This window comes from Hipposideros armiger, unplaced genomic scaffold, assembly GCF_001890085.2.
Source record: "Hipposideros armiger isolate ML-2016 unplaced genomic scaffold, ASM189008v1 scaffold_657, whole genome shotgun sequence".
In the NCBI taxonomy this organism is placed as follows: Eukaryota; Metazoa; Chordata; class Mammalia; order Chiroptera; family Hipposideridae; genus Hipposideros; species Hipposideros armiger.
In genome coordinates this window covers 462,618-479,337 of record NW_017732007.1, presented here as the reverse complement: position 1 = coordinate 479,337, position 16,720 = coordinate 462,618, and positions in this window count along the sequence as shown.

Genomic DNA, 16,720 nt, shown 5'->3' with positions numbered 1-16,720 from the left:
AAGTATTAAGTTGACAGAAGTCATCTTGAGTTTGGATCAATGTTTAAAATGTTGATTCCAAACCAATATATACTAATATGCTTGTGGGAAAATATATCTATCTTTAAAAGATTCTACTAATTATTAGCATTGCAAAATCATGGTCCTATTAAAACTGACCCTTTGTGGTTAAAACGGGTTATTTATTTCTATTCATTGGATCAAGTATATTTAAAATATCAGAACGACCAATAAAGAAATAATGACTTGAACATCCAGTAAAGTCTAACTGACACTAGTGAGAAATTACAATTTCAAATGCATTACCCTTGTAAGATACATCAAAGGTAACAGTAATTAAGATAATTGCAAAAGGTATTTTGGGTTCTGTGTATTTGCGCAAGTGTTGAGAGGTGGAATATAAATGTGAAAGTATTTTTGTTCACTTTGGTATCTTCAGCTTGAATAATTTTTAGACCAAAACATTTTTCATACTGAGTTAAAATTTGAAATCAGTTGATGCAATCTTATCTGTATGTGCACATATTCTCAAATTTTAAAACACAATACTAATTAAACAGAGGTTTGATGTTGTTGGCCTTGTATAAAATACGAAGTTCATGACATAAATTTTTTTCTTTTATATTTGTGTTGGTTAGGAAAAGTTTTTTGTTTTTTTGTTGATACACAATAAACATGTGATTTATTATTTGGTTTTGATATTAAAAGTCATTGTCATGATTAAATAGTATGCCATTTGATTAGAGGAATTTAAGCATGAATGTTTACTGCAGGTAAACAATTAATACTTCTAGTTAGAGGGGATTTCTGTAAGCTCTCCAGAAGCAAGGCGGCGGAGTCATTTAGATCTAATGTGCACATACATTCATCTTGGTAACAGCTCTTTAATATCAGGAGTGAATGGCTTACCCACTTTTGTAAGTTAAATGTTAATGACAGCCACTTAAACTCTACTCATTCATTCTGCCTCTTCTAGGATTGCCTTCATGCTTCAATAATACTTCAACAGTCTTATATATCCTAGGGTTAAGCATCTTTTCAAAATAAGTATATTAAGGCCTCGATTTATTTCCTTTGCATACAAAAATGACTCCTCCATAGTTGTTTTTATGGTTAATGAATGAACTAGCTACTAGTATTATTAAGGGCATACAGGGAGACTAAAAGAAAGGGAAAGGCTTTTTTAGTCATATATTCACAGTAGATGACCAGAGGGATTGTCAATGAATTGGATGGTTTCAGGAAAAGTCCCAGTATTTGGTCACACTGGCCAGGCTATAATTGCATATTCACTCCTAAACTAATTATTGATTATTAACCAGCCTTGGGTCATGTGTTCGCCCTTCCAGCCAAGCAATGGGTTCTTTCTCACAAATGAACAGTGTGGAAGGCAGTGTGATATGTCAAAAAGCAAGGCTGGGGTCTGTTGTCAAAAAAAGTGATCTGAGGCAGGATGACATTAAGGATTAATGATGTAACATATGTGAAATACTTCATACCACTCCTAGTATATAGTAAATGCTCAATTTATGGCCCCTATTGCAATCATTTCTTTAGCAATGATAGTAAATAATGTAATTGCCTTAACATTTGCTTCTTTAACGTTTTTGGTCTGATGTTTCTGCAGGAAGACATAACATGCATCAAAATGGCTCACCCCCCACAATGAGGAAAACCAGCGGAACCATTGCTGTTCATGAGAGTTTAAATGATCATAATTGAAAGGACAAGTCTCATGAGTTGTTTGTGAGCTCAGTGTTGAGAGGTAGAAGGAGATTAAACAAATTCCTGAAACTCTAGTTAGCCTTTGGTCTCAGGAAATGATCCAATGGACTTTCCTGTGTCAGTGGTGTCTGAGGGAACTGTGGTTCTATCCCCTCGGTTTCTAGTCTTCAATAGCCTCTTCTATTAACTCCCTCTTTCTTTCCTTCCTGTCAGGGAAGGATGCTGAAACAGAAACCATCTTTTGGTTATTGTCCACTTTGGATGATGGTTGAAAAACAGACTTTACTGGTCTTTATATACCCACTGATACTTCCAGAAGGTCCTGAGGACATTGAAACTCACCTAACAGGAAAGGTTATTTTCTTACTAATCTGTATTTCCTCAACTTGATTCAGTACATATAATTAATAAGTGTTCAATTCACACTCCAACTGTGGCAAAGTGGAACACTCTGTGTAATGAGTTCTATTATTTTTCCCCATGTGATTTAATAGACCAGTAACTTTAATACCCAAAAATGTTTCCAAGACAAATCGAAATGTGAATTTAATAGTATCACTCGTTTCCTCTTTGCAGCATTGATTGTGCCCTCTTAATTACGTAGTATATCTATTTAGTATCAATAAGAATCAGGCCTCATTTTTCATGGTGCAGGCATCAATCTAAGCGTTCCACTGTAGCCCAGTGTTGGCTGAGCCTTCCTGGAGGGTTACAGAAATTAAGACTTGCTATCCTCTGTGAATAATCATCAAAAGGAACGTGCCCCAATTCATTAACCTATTCAAAGGGCCAAAATCAAGTCAATCAGTGAAGTAAATAAATCTGTGAAGTAAATGTGCCCCAATTCATTAACCTATTCAAAGGGCCAAAACCAAGTCAATTAGTGAAGTAAATAAAGCCCCAGATGGTGTCCTTGTGGATGCAGTAAGAAATATAATATTACAGGACACCTTACCACTGTTTAGACATTAACATTACAGCAGTGTTCCATGAATGAGAGCTGTATTTGCTAATTCCCCAACTAAAACTAAATGTTTCTCAGGCTACGAAAGAAGTCGCTTGACATCTCCACAGTATACTCACTGCAGAAATAGCTAAGATCATTTGGTACTAAGTAGTGGTGAGATTATTTAGCTTTTGTTAATTTTGAATCTGTGGTTTTGTAAAATGAGCTGTATTTGTGAATATTTAATTTTCAGAGCTTTGATCTATGATAGGCACTTATGTATTTATGGATACATTTTAAATTTTAATAAGGCTCAATTGCAAAAAAAAAGTGATGGTCCATTTGCTATGAGGGACTTTAATCAGAGCTATGGTAAACATGAAGATCTGGTAATCTGATTATCAGATGCAGACTTTATTTTGCAATTAGAGTAGCCCAATGGGACATGACCTTAAGGTCAGAACATTGTACATCAGGAAACACCAAATAAAACAAATTCCAATTTAGACCCTGTCAAGTATCATTGGAAACCCATTTGCATTTACATTATTTGCTTATTTTTAGAATATACATAAATTAGCTCCCCAGGAGAGGGCAAACAAATTGCTATACACAAAGAGAGAATGAAATATGCTCAAAGGGGCACCTCCTGATTAAGAAGGGAAAAGTCAAAGTAAAATGAAATAAAGCAAGGACAGGAATAAATCAAGCAAGGGAAAGTAAATTCCATGAGCAAAGAAGAAATTAAGTAAAAAGTCATCCCAGTAGAACTAAACTGATTAAATTGTTTCTTCCTGCAAACTTAGATATTACTTGTTTAGGAGAATGGGAGTCAGAGTAGAACCTGAAGAATTAAAGTATTAGTAGATATGTTCATAAGACCAGAATTTTAGAGCCAATGATGTCCCTAATCTAGTAGGGGATTATATGAACAGCGGTCTATTTTTTTTCAAGTTCTTGGTTTTCTTATTAGTTAAATGGAGTTGATACTCTCTCTGCCTACCCTACAAGGATATGGTGCACATGCTCCTGCTCTTACTTCAAGACCCAATCAGTTACACCTTTTCCGTGAAGTGACTTTCATGGCAGAATCCTTGTTCCTCTGTTCTCCCATCAATATTGTTGAAACCCCCATTATGTCGCAGGATACATCATGTGTGTCATTTCCCTACTGGACACTCTGAACTCACGGGACAGCTGCCATCAGTTCTTTCTTGAATATTCCTGGGTTGGAATATGTAGTATTATATATACATTCACAGATAATGCATATACTTTGAATTGCCAGTGCCTACCACAGAGCTTGGCAAACGGTGATTCTACAATACATTGTCCAACAAATTGTTAAAAGTGCTTTGAAACTGTTTAGAACTAAGCAATTCGATGTCCTCATTCAAATTGTGAAAGTCTTGGATTGAAAGAAATTGCAGTTCCCTTCTATTACCTGTAAAAGTAGGTGATCATTATTATCATAATTATTTTTCACCATTTATTTGCTGATGATTATGTACTACATACTGTTCTAAAGTTTTATATTCATTCCATTTAGCCAGAAATAGACCTATTTATGTAGCATTTATTATCCCACTTTTTACAGATGAGAAAACAGAGGCTCAGAAAATGTGATTGTCTTGTTCAAAGCAGGTGGCAGAGCTAATATGTAAATTAAGGTCCTCCTGATACCAAAGCCCATGTTTTCATCCACTAGGTAAAAAAGCATAGAGAATAACCCTTTTATGCATGTGGGCTCACAGTAATCTTATTGACTCAGTGACATACATTGCACAGAATGTCAAAGGTTTAGGAAGTCACATAATTAAAGAATAAGTGGCCGAGTAAGAGCTGCTTACACCACTCACGAGCTGCTTACTTCTGTTGATGACTACAGCCGTAACATTACAACATCCAGGAAAACATGCTGTATGTAATCTTTGCTTCACATTCCAATTAATTTATTATCATGGCATGGCTCTAAAGAAGCAAGAGATCATTGTTTTCCTTGAATCATCGCTTTCGATTGTGGCATCTAAATCGATGGTGTTGATATACTTAGTCTTTGTAGCTAGATATTTCTTTTTAATGTCACTTAATAAGCCACCACTTTCTAATGAAGCTACAATGTATGGTTCATATTACTTTGGCGGATCTAAATCCTGAACAACGCAGACTGCGTCTTATTTAAGGTAACAGGCACACTGCCTGAAAACATCCAAAGTGCAGCTGATTTGCATCACACACTTGGATACAGTAGACTCTGATTTATGGGAGCTTTCTGGCCACAGACCCTTCTGTCCACAGCATACCTCTCTAACTACCTTTTAAAATCAGAAGGCATCAGAACCACCTCCCCGTCAGTAGCTTCTCTTCAGACTCTCAGCCAGGAGCTTCGGCATTAGCACTGGGATTCTCTCCCTTTTCCCCTCACCCATAATTCCCCTGTGCACTTCTCCACTGCTGGTCCAGCTCCGTAAGCACCTCTGGTAGAAGGGTCCCCACTCTTGCCTTTGTACCTTGTTTTCTTGCCCCCACCCTAGTTTTATTGAGATATAGTTGACATCTAATGTTATGTTAGTTTAAGATGTACAACAGTGATTTTATACATGAATACAATGCAAAATAATGACCATATTAAGCTTAGTTAACATCCATCACTTACAGAGTTACAGAGTTCTTTGTCTTTTGTGATGAGAACTTTTAAGACCTACTCTCTTAGCAACTTTCAAATATATAATACAGTATTGTTAACTATACCATGCTGTACATTACATCCTTAGGAGAAGGCAACTGAACTCAACATAGCCTAACTGTGTCAGTTTAAGTCAATTGGGAAACATTTGATTTTGGATTCAAACTTGGAGACTAGAAGAAAGATGCCTCAGATGCTCCACCATCTGAAGGGTGTCCCCACATTACCACCAAATAGGACGATGGCCAGAGAGGACAATGGCTAGTGGGATCTGAGTAGTGGGCATGAGTTCACTTGGAGACAGTTTTCTACTCTCCATTCCATGACAGCAGGACACTTTGTTCGCTGCAGTTTTCTGATTTTAAGATGCAACACATTGATTATTAGGGAGCTTACAGGAGGATAAATTTCTGTAAGATTACCACTGAAATAGTACTGGAGTCATAAGTTTTATCTTTATATAGCATAATTTTCTATAACCATGTTAAAGACTAAGTATATATAGTGGCTATTTTCATTTTTATTTAAATTTTTTTTCCCAATACTGCATTTTACTCTTCTGACTTTTCTTGCCATCTTAATGAGTGTGAAATAATGTGATCGTGGAAATATCCATGGTGAAGCTAGCCGAGGTAATTACATTGGTGTTGTCACAGTACTTTACTATGTGTACATTTTTGGCATAGTATATTAAATCTAAGAAGGTCCCTTACTACAGAGAACTAAAATGTCCATTGGCAAAGCACTTCTAAATATCTAGGTGAAAAATAATAAAAACAATCACGTGATCAAACATATTTAAGAAGCGCTGTGTACTCGACCCACGACTGGCAGATAATGGAATGCATGTACTTATATTTAAGATGATGATAAGAGCTGCAGTAAAGAAATACGTTTTACAAAGCTTAACCCAGCATTTTCCTTGACAGCGTTTTTGTATTGTTTTAAGTAATGTCTATTGACACATTTTGGAACTAGTGTTCCATAAAGGACCCTTTATAGACCTCGAATGAGTTATTTCAAGATAACAGGCAGTTTGTAAAAAGCAGTAGTGGCAACTATTTCTTAAATAGCCTGAGAGAAAGAAAACACACCATCCCGTCCTTGAGGAGGTTAACCAATCTTGGGAGGTTGACTTTTTATTCCTATATGAACCAGGATACGAAAGACTTGAGTTTGTGTTCCCTCTCTGGTCCATATTAACTGAGAGAACTGGGGCAAGTCATGCAAATCCCCCAGACTGGATTGTCCTAATCTCTATATAGTGGTAGCTGAACCATGAACCTAACATATTTGCTGGTAAACATTTCAAATAATGAAAAAACTACAAAAAAAAATAAGACTTGCTATCATTGTAATTATTCCTTGAAGGCTCTCCAACTTGAAAGTCAATAATCTATGAACATTTCTCAGTCTTCACAAATCCAATTTTATACACATATATATCTCATCCTTTGAAAAGGATCCATTGGCTTTATAAATTTACCAAGCAGAATTCATTTATCTCAATAGGACATTGAAGCACAACACACTAAAAGATGCTTTTTCCTCTCAATATTTGGGATCAGAAATCATTTCAGCATTAACTAAACATGCATGCATCTTTCTTTTCTTTTTTTCATTTTCTTTTTCTTTTTTTATGGCATCCAGCTGTGTCCACAGACATACCTGGCCCAGCATACTTTCTGCCTCTGATAGACCTGCTAATTGGACCTGGATCTGCAGGTGAAATACAAACTCTGACAACCATGGGAATAACAGGGGACATTGGTGACAGTGATCCTACTTTTGTCTAGATGTATAATCAAGGCCTCTCTGTTTAGGTGCTTACCTGGATATATTCAATATTTATTTAAAGGAAGATATTTTTCAAACATGACAGAGAAGTCCATCTGAAATGTTTCTTATTTTCATCAATATTTGAGGATACATGTTGGCTAAAATAGTTCAGGTACCTTTTTTTCTTTTGTAGGATGCACCCATTTTGATGCTGTGTTCTTATTGCCTCACACAACTATAATGCTTTAACACAAGCTCACACACTTAGCTATGGGGTTTCCATTAGAGAAATTCCAATGAGGAGAATGTGATACAAAAAAAAAAAAATTGTGTGTTTCCAAAATCCCCATTGTCCTGAAAGTGTCACTGAAGGCCTCAGCTGTTGGGTCCATTTGTGCTGCAGTGATTAAAGGGAGCAGTGTCTTTTCACTGCATGTGTGTGTGTGTGTGTGTGTGTGTGTGTGTGTGTGTGTGTGTTTATAGTTAACAGATTTTATCACTTTTTTCAGAACTCAAGTGTATGACAAGTTCAGCACAGCTCAGTGACCTCAGGACACAGCAGCTCCCCGAATCACAGATTTGCTGGGTGGCCTCAGAGAGGTTAATACAGCTCACTCTGCCTCTGCTATCCCAAACTTAATGTAGGGGAAACAGCTGTCACTCATCTGCTTCTTGAGGTATTTGCAAGCCAAGGGCAGTAGGCCAATATGGGAGCATGAGTCTAATAAACTGTTAGAAAAATGTTTAGATTATATCCTGGCACTAACCTTTTGCAAAGTTGCTGAAAATAGAAGAGAGCCTAAGTTTAATTAAGTTGTGGGATGCAATAAACAAACCCAGGCAAAATCAAGTTGAATAAGACCAAGATTCATTCACACATTTAACAGACATTTATTGGACACCTATTGTGCAATGTGCTAGTTTCTAGGATTACAAAGATGAATAAAATATAGATGTGATCATAAAGAACTGTGTAGTCCAGTGGGGGAGGCAGGCTTATAAGCAGGCTTATGTGACAGTACAGTGAAGGACGTGCTCAGGGTAATACGTGCCCTGCAGCAGGGAAGAAGGGTGAGTGGCCTTTTCTGGGGGCGGTGGACAATCGGGACGAACCACTGCAGAGGAAGGATGCACGCAGGGGAAGGGCATGCGGGCAGAAGGGAATCGTTTATGCAAACGCATGACATGTTCAGTGAAGCACGCGATGATGAAAAGAAATGGTAGGAAAACCTCTATTTAGTTCTAATATTGGCAAAGAGTTGCTTTCGGAGCTTTGTCTCATTATTAGAGCCAATTATTTGAGAAAATAATATTTACGCCTTTAGGCCTGTGTTTAGGGTTTGGTTTAAAAAACAGTGTGTGCCTTAAAGATGGCTGCTCTCAGCCTTGTATTGCCTCCCCATCAGTTTCAAAATAAAAGGCAAAATCCCTCCAGGGACCTGTGTACACCTGTCCTAGCTTCGGCTGCTATAACAAAATACCATCAACTGGGTAGCTTATCAACAACGGAAATTAATTTCTCACAGTTCTGGAAGTTTAAGATCAAGGTACCGTATATGGCACTGTTCTGGTGAGTTCCTGAGTTCCTCTTTTGGGTTGCAGATGACCTTCTTTTCTTTGTGCACCCCACCTCACCCCATGGCAGAGACAAGAAGGCAGCTCTCTCGGGTCTGTTCTTATAAGGACAAGAATCCTATTTCTGGTGGCTCCATCCTCATGACCCAGTTACCTCCCAAAGGTGCCACCTCCTAATGCCATCACCATGGGGGGTAGGATTCCAACCTATGAATTTAAGGGGACACAAACATTCAGTCCACAGCAACCCCCTCTTCACTTTTCTTACAGCCCCCTTACTCCTTCGCTGTGTTTCCAGCCACCCCAACTGTTTGATTTTCCTGTCTCATGTCTTTGAATTTGCTGCTCCCTCTGCCTAGAACATAAGTCCCCCATTTATTTGCATGTCTTACTCTCTCATGGTGTCATTCAGATCTTGGCTCAGATGTCACCCTCAGAAGCCCTTTACTGACTGCCCTCTCCAAAGCATCCCCCATTCATCCTCACCCCTTTATTCTTTAAAGCATTATCATGACTTGGCATTACATAACATGTCAATTTATATTCACAACATCTGAATCCTTGTAGTAGGTTGAATTGGGATCCCCCAAAAGATGTGTCTGTCTCCTAACCTTGGGGAAAACCAATGCATGTGACCTGATTTGGAAAAAGGGTCTTTGCAGATGTAATTAAAGTTAAGATCTCGGGATGAAATCATCCTGGATTTAGGGCCTACCCAATGACAAATGTCTTTACAAGGAAAGAGAAAGGGACAAGATAGACAGCGCTCTTGACTCTCGTGGCCTGCACTAACAGGGCTGTCATAATACCAAGGGCTAATATTAGCAGGCAAAGCAATTTGCTTTCCTTTTCTCCTCTATACACCCAACAACCATATCAGGTGGTGAATTCTTATGACCCCAATTTACAACTGACTAAATTGAAGCTCAGAAAAATCTCAGTGATATGTCCTGAGATCACATACACGTAGGTACTACATTGCCTCATCAAGCAGAATAGGGGTCTCAGGTGGGACACCTGCATCTCGGAAGGCCTCTAGATGGGTGAGACCCAACTCAGTCTGTGTGCTCCTTGGAGAGAGCTGTGCCTTCCAGCGTTAGCACTAGTAGTAAGGAAAAGAAACAAACCTCATGGGATGTGGAAGCTATGCAAATACTGTAGTAGGTATTTTCATACACAGTACCTCATTCAATCCTCTCAACACTGATGGGAGACTGCTCTTTTGGCCTTCAGTTTATAGACATGAAAATGGAGATTAACACAGGGCTGGAGAGAGATGGGTGGCATGTTGAAATCTGCTGGGGTTGACGCAAATCTTCCTGAGGTTTCCACAATAAACTGCTTTCAGACTACTCACACCTGTGCTCACAAGTTATTGCAACTCTTTTATGGCCCATTCTGAGCTTTTAGATGTTACGTCCTAGAATTCTACAACTATATTGTATTAACTGGCCTTTTTCAGTAGTGCGTTCTATGCCCCTTATAGGAGAGACTTTCCCCACCGGCCACCACTGAGTGCTTGGTCCCAGGAGGCTGAGTTTCTTGATGCTTTTTTTTTGGTCATCAGGACAGCTGAGTAGAATGTGAACTAGGAAGTTGTAAAACCACCTCTGGAGTTTTGGTGGTTCTTCTACAACCTACTCTAACTTAGCAGAAACTTTATGTTGCTTGTATGTTTTGCTCCCTCATCCCCTTTATTTTCTGACTCTGCTTCTTCATAGCTGTGTGAACCCCAGGAGGCCTGGGAATATTGCTCCACAGCAAGATAAGCTCCTCTAAAGAAAGGTCAGTCTGCCCAGAGAAATCTCTAAAACCAGGTATTAAAAAAATGTGCTTTGCTGTGGCAACTGCAGATAACACTCTGTCCTCCACACACCCCTCCATCTCTACCACCTTTAAAATAAAAGTATTCTCAGTTCTAGAGACTTTCAAACTCTGTGATTATTTCTTATCAGGGTATGGACAAGAATTATTTCATAGGTCGGGATTTCTTATGCTTTGTGATAAAAGGAGATAATAACAGAGTGCTCTCTACACAGTTTATTCTGTCTTGGGATGATTGATTTTTAGATTCTTAGTATAGTTCATCTGTTTCTCCAATGAAAGACTGCTAAGCTTAAAAGTAACCCACTGAGTTAGTTTTAAGGAAAATAAATCTAATGTCTTTATTATTATTTTTTGCAAATTAGTTTTTTACCTGTATTTCCGTTGTATCTAGTAACATCCTTACTGAATTAATTAATTAGCACTCTTACTCTTGGATCTTCTGTCTGTGGTTTGAAGTATTTATCACTAAATAATAAGATTGTTTTTCTCCAAGAAAAGAGAATTTGGGAAACCAAACATTGAATTGATCTTTCCTAATCACACAATTCATTAAAATAATTCTACCACATTAATTCCCTACTTCCTATAAAAATGAGGATACCTATACTTTGTAACAAATGGGCTTTAAAAAACAGCTGTCCCCTATTTTTTTTTCAATCTACACAATAGCCCAATAAACAAATAGAACTGGACAGGATTAAGCCACTTTTACACATGCGGAAACAGGCATAGCTGAGGAAAGAAAATGCCTCGAGTGGGCGTCTTAACTGTATCTGAACTTTTTTTTTCTAAATTAAAGTTTATTGGGGTGGCAATTGTTAGTAAAGTTGCATAGGTATTAAGTGTACATTTCTATAATGCATCATCTATATATCACATGGTGTGTTTACTACCCAGAGTCAGTTCTTCTTCCATCACCATATATTTGATCCCATTTACCCTCATCTACCACTTAACTGTATCTGAACTCTTAACTGCTATCTTTTCTCACAATCCAGCATTTCTTCCATTCTTCCATTTTGCACTTCTGCCTCTATTCTTTAAAGCTGCACTGGGATTTAGGGAAGAAAGGAGACAGAAAATTCTAGGGCCAGTGAAAGGAACAAAGGTATCAAGACACAGTGAAGCCAGGCCAGGCTGGATATTTTGTGTCTGCTCTTCGACCCCCATGAAAATTTCCAGCGCGCACTCTCCCAGAGAGAAATTGAGACCTCTAGAAGCTCCACCTTTAATAGCGTTTGGCAGGATTGCATCCTTTCCAATGAAAGAAAAATAATTAAATTTTTATCAGGCTGTCAAGGATGTTTAGTCTTTTGATAACAATTGATGGCGGTAAGATGACACATTTCTATGAACCAGCCAATTCCAAAGATCATTTAATTATTCAGAAGGGGAAGTGCCTGGTATCCTAATGGCAGGAAGATATGAGACTGGCTATGGATTTGGTACAGGTAGAAATTACAATTATTCAACATGGGAAAATGTATCAAGAAAAGCTGGACGAACCAAAGAGTTCCAATTAAACATCTGTCATCCCTCTATCATCTTCCTCAGTATATTCCTTTTGAATAATCTATGTGTGTTTATATGTTTTCCAAATATAATCATGCCCTTATACATTTTTTTTCAGAGTTTGAAATGGAAAAGCATTTATTTTCAGTTTTGTTCACTAGCTAAAGGATGCATTTTTATATGCAGCAATGTATTCATAATTACGTGTATTCATATGTATATCATATATATGATCAACACTATGGCTCATGTTTGCATGATTTTAAAAACTTCTTTCTGGTTTTCCAAATTTTCTAGAAAGTAATTGGGTTACAGAACTATCTGAGTATTCAGTGAGTGACCATCAGTGAGTCTCTAAAGCATTTTAAAGTGTGTTAATGCCTCTGGGTGTGGAAAGTGATGGGAGCCTGGGAGTAGCCATAGCCGTGTGAGGCTCCTGGCTTTGGCAGGCCCAGAAAGATTGAGGACTGCCTTTTCTTGTAAATTTTTTTAAAATGTATGTTTATGGCATACTCTTGCAAAATTTCTCTGTCAGAAATCATAATCAACGTTTGACATATAATCTTCTATTATGCAAAAAGTAGTCTACCGTGTAGGTAACCCAATACAGCTTTATTTTTCTGTTGGAATTTGTAAGCGTTCATGCCTGGGATCAAGTCTATGGGTAGGGAGGTTAAGTGTCAAGAATTTTGACCCAGCAGGGACAGATGTGATGAGCTTTAAGGAACTGTGAGAAAAGAGCAGTGACTGTAACAGAAAGCTGGTTTTAGCAGCAGCTTAATGGACAGGTTCGCTGAGGGAGAAGAGAGGCTCGAGACAGATAAACAAGTGAAGAGAAATTTTCAGTGAGGTTATGGAATGGAATTTAGCATATTCTCATTCACCATAATGTTCTAATTTGTTATGAGCGTGAACATGACAGTAATCATCTTAGGTGAGGAAACTAGCTCCTTCTTCCAGTGTTCATTATTAATTTAATTAACCCCCTTCGACTGATCAAGTTTTCTGGCACTTACTTTCAATTTAATCTTCACGGTCATCTGGATGGCAGTTAACTCCTTTCTCCCATTGACTGTGCCGTAAGGGGAAACTTATGTGTATTCTCTCCAACCGTGTTTGTGATGGGCTGTGCGTGACCTTGAAGAGCTGGTGATGAGATTCGTGGAGACATTTGCAGGGCTATTGTGTGAGCAGTCTCTCTTCCCTGAAGAATTTTCTCATCGCCGACAGGTTTAAGGGAATATATGCACTAAAACTCCATGAATCTGTAGCAATGAAGATGGATGGTTGCCGTTAGGAACTGGGCTGCTGTAGTTGAACATTATCTGATGTGTGGTCAGCATGCCTTTATTGACATAAATCCAGACAAATGGTTCTGCCTATGATTTGGGTGCTCATAGATTGTCAGCAATGGAAAGGCCATCTCTGAGATCATCCAGCTCAGCTCCCAGGTTTAACAAATGAGCAAAGAGAGCTCCTAGGAGATACTGCTCATGTGTTCAGGTCTAAAGCCCATTTCATTGAGGACTTTCTCCCCATAAGCCCCACTGCTCTGTGTTCAAATCTATGCATAACTTACAGGCTGAGCAAGTCACTTCTCTGTGCTTCAGTTTCTCATTCATAATATAGAGGTGATAATACAATACCAGTCATTTAACTTTGTGAGGAGCAAAATGAGTTCCTATGTGTCAAACAAAGAGTAAACATCATATAATTGTGACTATTTGTATGCTTGTGGTTAACATCTGGTATTAAAAAAACAGACAACAACAAAACAGCGTATTGCATTGTATTTCTCTAAGTCATTGGTTCTCAACCAGGGGTGATTTTGCCCCCTAGGGGACATTTATCCATACATGGAGACATTTTTGGTTGTCATAGCTCCAGGTTAAAGGGGGCTTATAGCATGTAATACATAGAATGCTGCTGGGATGCTGCTGAACATTTTAAAACCAGCAGTTCAGCCCCCCACAACAAAGAAATATCCAGCCCAGAATATCAATAGTGCTGAGGCTGAAAAGGAACTGAGTTTAATAAGAAAAATGAGAATACTTAATAATTTTTAAGTGGGGGAGAGTTTCCTGATTTCAACCACATAACTGCATATGTGTTACCCCTGCTGGTTAAGGCCTAGATGTAAGATTTATTTACTCGTTGTCAACCTCCTCTCCCTGTGCCCCAGCAATTGGTTGTTATGATCTCAGCTATTTTAAGCCATACAGTTAAACACAAAAGTTAGTGAGAAGGTATACATTTTTAGCACTTTATATATTGAGTATTCACTTGGATTATGTAGCATACTGCTACTCACTATTTTTGATTTCTTACTGAGTAGGAAAAGAAACCTTATGGTCAGAAGTCATTTTAGACAGTCATGTGCTTTTACAACAGTTGAAATTGAAGAAGGCTTTCCCAGCCATTGAAATTTATTTCAGTATTTCAAAACTGCTTTTCAGGTGTGCTCCCTGCCCCAGTATTCCTCTTTTTCTTTTGATGCTACATTGATGAAAGGAGGCAGTTGTGACCTTGATGTGGTCTGTAAGTATTTTCCTCATATTTATAAAATGTAAACATAAAAATCTCATAAAATTAGTTGTAATAAATAGCTGAGAATATTTAGAGGGTTATAACCTTTTCATAAAGCAGTTTTCTACATATGCCTGTTCATAGAGCTTTATTTTTTTAATTTTTTTTATTGTTAGTTTCAGGTGTACAGAACAATGCAATAGTTATTCTTTTCACCCCTCACAAAGTAACAACCCCCCTCCCCCACCTACTGCCCCCCCATATCATGCTTATCTATTACAATTCCATTGGCTCCATTCCCACTCTCCACGTCCCGTGACTATATGTATATGTAATTATAGTTGACATACAATATTATTCAACATCAGCTTCAGAAATATAGTGCGGTGGTCAGGCCTCTACAACCGACTATGAAATGGCCTCCCCAACAAGACATGAGACTTAAGATCCCTTTAAAATTGTGAATGGCCAGGGGATCACAGTGGCTAAAAGCACAACAAGGAGAAATAACACTTCTAGCTTCACTGTTGTTACATTTCATTTTGAAGAATATTATCATATAAAGACCTCTTGAAATATAAACTTTAGCATGAAACTATCTACCAAAGAGAGAAGTTTTATGAGTGTAATACATTGTTAAGAAAACACTACTCATACACAAATGCAAGTACCACATATAGAGATATAATGTATAAACATATAGTTGTAATGTAAATATGCATCTACTTAGCTGATTCAGATTTAAATCTAAATCTGTATCTCCAGGTGTTTTCCTCTCTTTCTCTTTTATATTAGTCAGCTGCAATGATGCCGTGTAAGAAATCACCCCAGTCTCAGTGGGCTTGCAGTAGCAAGTAGTTATTTGTCTTCAGACTTACAGGTCTGCAGGTGATGCTGACTTGGCTGTCTAGACTGGGTTCTCCTGGGAGGCTCAGCTGAATTACAGGTTTTGTCAGTTCTCCATACTTATGTAGCCTAGCATGCAGTTTGAAGGGGCTTAATTTTATCATAGTGGATCACAAGAGTACAAGAACCAAGTTAAACCTCACAAATAGGCTTACGGCCCCTTTTCACCTCACATCCATGAAAGTTCTATTGGCCAAAGCAATACACATGGCCAAGCCCAATGTCAATAGTTTGAGGATATATATTTTTCCCATAGTGAGAAAGAAAAGTGTATTGGAGTAAATATTTGCTGAAGAATATTTCCATGATCACATCTTCCCTTTATGTCAGGTAAGGGTAAATTTTCCTTTTATCCTGGAGATATTTACTCTCTCTTCCCACCCTCAAAATTGAGGCTGGTTATCAGAAAAGCAAGTCCAGATCTGTGCAGCACCGTCCAGCTTGATATTCTATGTCATACATCTATGTTTTCCACATGTGTAATGATGTGTTAATATATGCATGGATTGGTTAATTTGAGACAATAATTTAATTATAGACTCAGACATTCTGCAGCATAAACAACTTAATGGGGAAGGAAGACATAAGAATGGCTCAAGACTTTAGATTTGGTACCAGAGTGTAATTATGAAATGACATACCAATTAGGAGATGCAAATAGCACTTAAGGAAAAAAAGAAACATTTTAGAATGTTGCATGTCTTCTAGAGAGCATATGTTAGCAAATAAGAGAGGAAAAAATATGTTTAGTATTCGGTGTCTTGGCATGTCTGTTTCTCTATTTCTCTCTCTCTTCCGATCTATTAAATGATCTCTCTCTTTGTCTTATTCCCTTAGCTGTATATGGGCCAGGGCTCAAGCTCCCTGAGAAATGGTTACCTTTGCTTTCCTGTGACAAAGCCTACACATGCAATATGAAACTAGGCAACCCCAAAAGAATGTCTGTGGTAGAATGGCCCTCAACGACCCTTCACCCTTGTATGATCCCCTCCTCTTTGAATGTGGGTAAAATCTTTGAATATGCTGAGGTATTTTTCCTGCCATTATATTAATAACATACCAGAGTTGATCTTAAGGTAAGGAGATTATCTGTGTGGACCTAATCTAACACATGATTCCTTGGAAGTGTAGAGCTTGCTCTCACTGGTGGTAGAAGCACAGGCCAGAGAGAGTCAGAGCATGGAAAGTTCTGTTGATGGTTTGAAAATGGAGAGGCCGCATAAGAAGGACTGCAGGAT